Source organism: Lathyrus oleraceus, chromosome 5 (genome assembly GCF_024323335.1).
Source record: "Lathyrus oleraceus cultivar Zhongwan6 chromosome 5, CAAS_Psat_ZW6_1.0, whole genome shotgun sequence".
Taxonomy (NCBI): domain Eukaryota; kingdom Viridiplantae; phylum Streptophyta; class Magnoliopsida; order Fabales; family Fabaceae; genus Lathyrus; species Lathyrus oleraceus.
Genome location: NC_066583.1, coordinates 58,246,952 through 58,255,650, shown reverse-complemented (window position 1 = coordinate 58,255,650; position 8,699 = coordinate 58,246,952).

Genomic DNA, 8,699 nt, shown 5'->3' with positions numbered 1-8,699 from the left:
GGCCTCCAACTTGGATAAAACAAGTATGTCACTAGCTCTCACAGGTGAAACGGAGACAATACTTTTCACACAATATCATGAGGAGTAGGAGACTTACAATCTTACTTATGAAAATTACTTTCTTTCGGGACAAATTTAGCGTTATGTTAAGAAATCGTAATTGGACTTATTTAGATGTCACAACTATCTGAGGTCGGTTGATCGGAAAAATAGCAAGTGTATTATTTTTGACGATGTAGTAATAAGAGGGATGTTTCCCAAAGATCGATCTCGAGGATTGCGAGCAACATAAGAGTAAACAGTCACTCAATTGAACAAAAGTAAGAGTTTGGGTTTGGTACAATTTACTGTAAGGAAGAACAAAACAATTAAATATTTTCACAGGTTAATATGATATGCCAAGGAAGGTGTATAAACCTCTACTGTAATGACCCTTGAGTGTATATCTCTTTATACTGAACATTGTTTCAATTATCGGATCTTAAGATTATTTCCCCCAAAGAACTCGGAGGGAAACCTTTGGTATTCAATCTAACCTCTAAGTCCTTAGGTGATTATGATGAAACCAAACATTTTAATTTAACAAGAATAATCCGGTAACCATAGGGTATCCCTAGTCCTAGGTGATATCTAATATGGTTTCACTGTATGAAAATATTAATCATTGCAGTCCTGCTAATCGTTAACCATACATCAATCTTAATATTTACCATAAAGAAAGCATTACGCGAATCATACAGTGAAATTGAAATCAAATAACATATATTAAGGAAAATCTAACATCGGAGTCATTACATGATCAATTCAGGGACATCCCCCTGGCATTGGGGGGTTTAGCCTATCATATTATTCAAATCATATACAAGATAAAATTGAGACATTACAAAAAGTTCGGAATTCTGTTGATCTTCAATCGCGTCCGCTCTTGAAGGATCTCCGTTCTTCTTCGCTTTTCACTACTTCAATCTTGATCGTCTCCAATTTTCTATTGTCTAAAAAAAACCCCTTTCTCCATATTCAAATCTCCTGTAAATAATTCCTGATGACAATTCTTCTCGCGTAAAAGTCCAAAATGCCCTTTGGGATAAGTTGTGCCAAAAACAGCACAAAACTGGAAAATCAAGTGCCCAAGCCAACATTGGTCGTGTCAGGCAACACGCCAGGCCGTGTTGGCTTCTGAGGCACAAGGCCTTGACACACCTGCTCAGGGGTGCTGACACGGGCCGTGTCAGCTGACACGGGCACCCATGTCATCCCCTTGTTTTCCTCTTCCATGCCCTTTCTCCTGACACGGGTGGCCGTGTCAGGTCTACTGTAAGTCCATTTTTCTTCTCCCGACGGGCCCAGAACGCCTGCTTTGCTTGTCTATCCCTCAAGTACACTTGTTTACACATGAAACCAAAAGAACTACCAAAAAGGACATAAAATGGAGTATGATGATGCATATAACATGTACTCAACAAATGGAGATAACAATATCAAACATATAAATAACTAAACAAAACAATAAAATAAGTGGACTAATGTGTTACCGACTTCTTACAAAGGTGCCGAATGAGTGTCAGAAAACAAGGAGGATTGGAGACTGATCACAACCCCAAAATTATCTCATTGTTTTGTCCTCGAGTGATGCTCGAGACATCAGGACGGTTGCCCCCAAATTTCGCATCCACAATGCTACTGCGATCTTTCGCGATCTCCTGTTCACTTTTCAATCATAGTTTTACTCTTTCCCGATTTCCGAATTTAGCCACACTTTGACTTTGACACACCTTTTGGCCTGTAGCTTTTCACATTCTAACCAAATCTATCGGGATCAAAGTGTTTACACTCATGAAAATAGAGCATGCAAAGTCAACTCTTAGGTTTGAAATACAGATACCTTCATAACAAGCAACACACCACACACACTATTCGAGGACTTTTTCAGTTGTAGCGGGACTAAGGTGTAAGGTGGGGAGTTAAAACAAAAAGGGAAATACTAGGGGTTCAAGCTCAAATTTCGTGTTGTTACCCTCGTACTATTGTTCAAATTTAAAACTCGAGGGTATATTATTTTGGACAACGTTCTTGTTGAGGTTCATTGGTGCATATATTTTCTTTTATCGCTCTTTTGAGCATGCTTTTGCCAACCATAACATTTCTAGATAAGTGCTTCATGATCTCTTTTTTTTTCTTTTTTTCTTTGAATTTTCTCATCTTTTTGCACTTATCTAATGTTTGTCGATGTCCCCAAATTTTGATGAAACCCCAAACTTAGGCTTTTCAGCAGCTTCGGGGTAAACAACACTTATCTGAGCAAGGTGTGGTAGTGTATGGGCTTATGGCTATATACAATGGTAAAATAACAAACAAAAGGAAATATGGCTCGAAATTGCTGAACGAAGGGTAATAATGACGGGTTGGCTAGAAAGGCTCAGGGTTAAAATACAAAAACAATGCCTCAATGTGTATAGTGTGTTATGAAATTCTAGTATCTCTAATGCAAACCCAGAGAGACAAAGACATACCTGAACAACTCTCATGATGACAAGTGTTTGGCTTTTTGTAGTCCTCACCATGTTTTGTCTAGCTTGCAGGCTTCCAAGTAGCTTCGTATTCTCTTCAGTTACAAAGTATTCCTACGAAATCCAGTGACAGAGAGTCGCGTTCGATTTTTTGGTTCAATAGCGTCAACCTTCGGGGGTTTCCAGAAGAGCAAGTAAAGGGGTGTGTCTTCCGTTCACTCGCTCCAAGCTTCATCGTTCATCCGGCACGAATGTCCTTTATCTATAACACATAGAGTACCATACAACTAATTAAAACAAAAATATTATGAACAAAACAAACAACAAAAACAATAAATAATAAAAAAATAGCCCACACTTGAACTAAATATTGACCGCAATGTTTAATCCAGGATAGAGAGGGACTCACACCAGTTCACTGTGGTGGCGGAAATTGCAACATTGGACGTTGCATCATCGCATCCATCTCATCCATCAGAGTCCCTTGACGTGCTTGCTCTACACCTTGGCGTGTTTGCTCCACTCAGAGATCGCCAATTTCTGTTTGCATCCATGACCATTGGTCCGGTGTCACATATGACGAACTGACACCTGGGTGCATGGAGTCCTCTGGTGGAGCAGCAAATTGCTCCTGATCCTGCATCTCTTCCTGTACTTCTTCCTCTGGTGGGTCACCTACAACAAATGTGTCAGCATTGTGCTCGTCCATATCATCTTGGTTGACACTTTCATATAGCCAATTGGTTGTGTTTGCAATGCTAATGCGTGCAGGGTCAGGAAGAGCCATAATAAACTGGCCCGAACTCATTAAGGCATAATAATTAGAAACTTATGAAATCATACCTTGCTAGACTAATGTGTTCATGTCCAGTTTGCTCTTACCTGCTATCGGTGTCTCATTAAGTGCAATAGGGCCATATCCAAAATGGTGGGCAATCTGAGTGATGATGCCCCCTATGGAGATTCCCCCTTGGGCTGCTCTCCCCACGCGACCCAGATAATCTGCAGCAAATGCTGTAACACTTACAGCTATTCGGTTTACCATGGAAAACAAAAAGAACAACCCCCTCTGGATGGCTACACCTGTACTGTCACCCCTGCCAAAAAGTTTGAAAGTCAGCACCTTCTGGGCATACCTGAAACAGGGATTCTGAATGTCTGATGACTTCGCCCCTTTCGCCACATATTCGGATCGTTCTGTAATGGCCAACCAGAACGTCTTAGCATCAAAATTGTCTAGTACGGCTCTGAGGCCATAAAGGGGTGGGTGAAGAATTTCACCTAGCTGCTCCACTGTCAACTCGTGGTCGACATTGTATAACTTGAAAGAGATTGTTCCTCCAAAGAACATTGTTGTACCCGTCCAACCTTTTTTAAGCTTGAACTCAATTGTGCTCAGAAATTCTAATGTGATGCGCTCATAGGTTGGCGCTTCACAATGCACAAACTCGAGCATGCCTAAAACATGGAACATCCTATCCAATTCTTTAGACATACCTAATTGAAATAGAATATCGGAGCAAAGGTACCTTGTCGGAGTGATTTTCCGTTTGACATGAGATGCGTACCTCCGTCCATGCTCTAGGTTGTCAAAGATTATGTCACGTGAATTTGGATGACAGATTGTCCATTTCCGTGGACGGGATGATTCCGCATCTGCTTGCTTCCCTTTGGAGATTCTTTTCGGAGGCATTTTTGTTTCCTGAAACACAATTTATCAACAAAAAAAATTAAGGAAAACGGAAAAAGATTACCGTAGCTTTGTAGAGGACGGTGAGTAGAATAACTTTCGTGAAGGGTGCCGGTAATTTAGACGGAGTATGGCGGTAAAGATGGGGAGCTTTAAGGGAGTTTGGTAATAGAGGAATGCAAAGAAAATGAGAGGAATGAGAAGGATGATGTGAAAATGTGTGTGTGTGTGAGAGAGAGAGAGAGAGAGAGAATGAAAGAAAATCAGATTTTATTCGTAGATTAAGGGTAAAATGTGTTTAAGTGGTGAAAATTCCGGGTGGGGTCCACAAAAACACAAAGAGATAAAATATGAAAAGTATGGTCGTTGGGCCTGACACGGGTCGTGTCAGCTAACATGTGCGGCCGTGTCAGGCCACTGTAACTTAAGGCTCCTCCCAGTAGGGCTGACACAGGCCGTGTCAGCCTACTGTAAAGATTGGTTTTCCTTCGCTTGCCTGACACGGGCGCCCGTGTTAGGGCCCTGCTTTTTCAAAAAAAAATCAAATTTTTTCTCTGTTTTCGGATTTATCCCTGTTCTTCTAGTGTCTGACAATCTTACTCAACCCTTCTCTTCTGAACGACGCGATGTAACCGTGAACCTACGAATGAACCTGTAAACACACCAAACATGGGAATAGTTAGATAAAAACCATGTGGGTTGCCTCCCACGAAGCGCTGCGTTTAACGTCGCATGGCTCGATGGTCGTCTCCCTTATCCTTGGAGACGAACAGTATCAATCAGACCACTTTCATGTCCCTGATAGTAGTTCTTCAATCGTTGTCCATTTACCTTGAAGGTATCCCCATTATTTGGATTTTTCAGTTCGATAGCTCCATGGGGAAACACTTTGTGAACCACAAACGGACCCGACCAGCTGGATTTCAACTTTCCTGAAAAAAGCTTTAATCTGGAGTTGAACACGAGCACCAACTGTCCCTCGACAAACTCTTTTCTCTACAGCTTCTGATCGTGCCATTTCTTTGTCCCTTTTTTGTATAGCTTGGCGTTTTCATATGCTTGATTCCGAAATTCCTCTAACTCATGGAGCTGAAGGATGCGGGACTCACCTGCTTTAGCCAGATCATAATTCAAGAATTTGGATGCCCAAAATGCTTTGTGCTCCAACTCTAGTGGCAAGTGACAAGCTTTACCATAAACTAGCTGATACGGGGACATACCTATGGGCGTTTTGAAAGCTGTTCTGTACGCCCATAGTGCATCTTCTAACTTTAGTGCCCAATCCTTCCTAGATGCGCGCATAGTCTTTTCCAATATTTGCTTAATCTGCCTATTGGACACTTCGACCTGGCCACTCGTTTAAGGGTGATACGGAATGGCGATCTTGTGTTTAACATTATACTTCTTCAGCAGGTTCTCCATCAGTTTGTTCAAAAAGTGAGTGCCTTCATCGCTGATAAGTTCTCTGGGCACCCCAAATCTCGAAAAAATATTGTTCTTCAGAAATGTCACCACCACTTTAGCTTCATTAGTGGGTAATGCCACAACTTCCACCCACATGGATACATAGTCAAATGCTACCAGGATGTGATTTTTCCCACATGATGGTGGAAATGGCCCCATGAAGTCTATTCCCTAGACATCAAACAATTCAACCTCAAGCATATCATTTTGCGGCATTTGATTTCTCTTTGAAATGTTCCCCGTTCTTTGACATTTGTCACATTCTTTGACGATGTCCTGGGCATCTTTGAACAAAGTGGGCCAATATAGACCTGATTGAAGAACTTTGGTTGTTGTTCGGTCTCCACTGAAATGTCTTCCATAGGGTGAATCATGACAGACTCTAAGTACATCCCTTTGCTCCTCCTCCGGGACACATCTTCTGACCAGCCCATCCACTCCTCTTTTGTATAGGAATGGGTCATCTCACAAGTAAAACCTACAATTATGAACAAACTTTTTCTTTTTGTTAGAATCAAAATCGTTGGGGATTACACCCACACCAAATAATTTGCATAGTCTGTGAACCACGAGATACTGATAACAGCGAGGATGTGTTCATCAGCGAACTCATCCTTTATCAGTCTTTTTTCTTCTGTTTCTTCAATAGGTGACATGCGGAATAGATGGTCCGCCACTGTGTTTTCACACCCTCTTTTGTCTCGGATCTCGACATCAAATTCTTGGAGGAGTAAGATCCACCTGAGGAGTCTCGACTTAGAGTCTTGCTTAGCAAATAGATACTTCAAAGCGACATGATCCGTATACACTACAACCTTTGATCCCAACAAATACTGCCTGAACTTGTCAAAAGCGTAAACCACGGCCAACAACTCTTTTTCCGTGGTTGCGTAGTTCATCTGTGTCGGGTTCAACACATGACTAGCATAGTAAATGACATGTAATAACTTCTCTCTTCACTGTCCTAAGACTTCCCCTACAGCAATATCACTAGCATCACACATGCTCTCGAATAGTAGTGACCAATCGGAGGCAATAACAATAGGTGCAGAAATCAACTTGATTTTCAATGTCTCAAAGGCCATGGTGCATTCTTTGTCGAACAGAAACGCCTTATCTTTAACCAACAGAGTGGTTAGCGGTTTAGCAATTTTCGAGAAATCTCTTATGAACCTGCGGTAAAAACCTGTGTGTCCTAAGAAACTCCTGATACCCTTCTCATTCACCATGGGTGGGAGTTTAGAGATCACTTCCATTTTTGCTTGGTCAACTTCAATTCCCTTATAAGAAATTTTGTGACCCAACACTATTCCCTCACGCACCATGAAGTGACATTTCTCCCAATTTAGAATGAGGTTCGTTTTCTGGCACCTGTCTAAAACAAGAGAGAGATTAGTCAAACAGTTATCAAATGAGGATCCAAAGACTGAGAAGTCATCCATGAAGACTTCCATATGCTTTTCGAGCATGTCAGCAAAAATAGAAGTCATGCACCATTTGAAGGTGGCAGGAGCATTACACAACCCGAATGGAATTCTTCGGTAAGCAAAAACACCATACGGGCATGTGAATGCCGTCTTTTCTTGGTCTTCCGGCGCTACATCAATCTGATTATACCCGGAGTATCCATCTAAAAAACAGTAGTAGTCATGCCCGACTAACCTCTTCAACATCTGGTCAGTAAATGGTAAAGGAAAATGGTCCTTCCTAGTTGCTGTGTTCAACCTTCTGTAATCAATTCAAACGCGCCACCCGAATATTGTCCCCGTGGGAATTAGCTCATTTTTTTCATTCCTTATTATGGTGGTCCCCCCTTTTTTAGGGACAACATGCACCGGGCTCACCCACGAACTTTCAGAAATGGGGTATATAAGACCTGCATCCAACAATTTTACCACTTCTTTCCGAACCACTTCCTTCATTGTCGGATTGAGTCTCCTCTGTGGTTGGACTACCGACTTATGGTCGTCTTCCATGAGAATTTCATGCATGCACACAGTGGGGCTAATACCCTTCAAATCCTCAATTGCCCATCCAATATCATTTTTGTACTTTTTCAAGACTCGAATGAGATTTTCTTCTTGGATATTCTGAAGGCTTGAGTTTATGATAGCAGGACATTTTCCTTCAGGTTCGAGAAATACATATTTGAGATTGTCAGGAAGTTGCTTTAACTCTGTTTCCTTCTTAGGTTCTTCATTCTCCTCACTAGATTGAGGTAGGTGTAAATCCTCCCACTGGCGTGGTCGAGATCCTTTCCACGGGGTTTGTGCGTCCAATAAGGCAAGCACTTCAGATTCCTGTTGTCCACCTCTTTATCCGACTCGAAAATGGACAAACTCAACACTCTTTCCAAAGGTGACTGAGGTGTATGCAAAGGGTTATCATATGTCGTCACCTGATCTAGAACTTCTATAGTATGACTGGTATAAATATCATACTTGTACCTCATGGTGTTTCGAACATCGATTTTCAATTCCTCATCATAAACCTCCAGTGTCATTGTTTCTCCTTCTATGTTTATCAAGCATCGTCCCGTCTCTAGAAAGGGTCTCCCCAGAATGAGAGGGATCTCTACATTTTCCGACATTTCAAGAATTACAAAATCCACCGGAAATACAAACTTATCAATTTTCACCAGAACATCTTCAACAATGGCATACGATTTCTTGACCGAATGATCAGCGAATTGGAGTGTCATTATGGTATCTTGCACAAGCCCTATACCAAGCTTCTTGTAAATAGACAACGGCATGAGACTCACACTAGCTCCCAGATCAATAAGAGCTTTGTTGAACAACCTATCTTCAATAGTACATGGAATAGTGACAGATCCTCGATCCTTCTTCTTTATCGGAATCTTCATACCCTGCAAAATAGCATTACAAGTCTCGGTTAGAATAATTGGGTTAGTGTCGGTGACACGCCTCTTAGAAATGATATCCTTCATGAACTTGGCATACGTAGGCATTTGTTCGAGTGCCTCCAACAACGGAATGTTAATTTCCAGCTTCTTGAACAACTCTAAGAATTTTTCA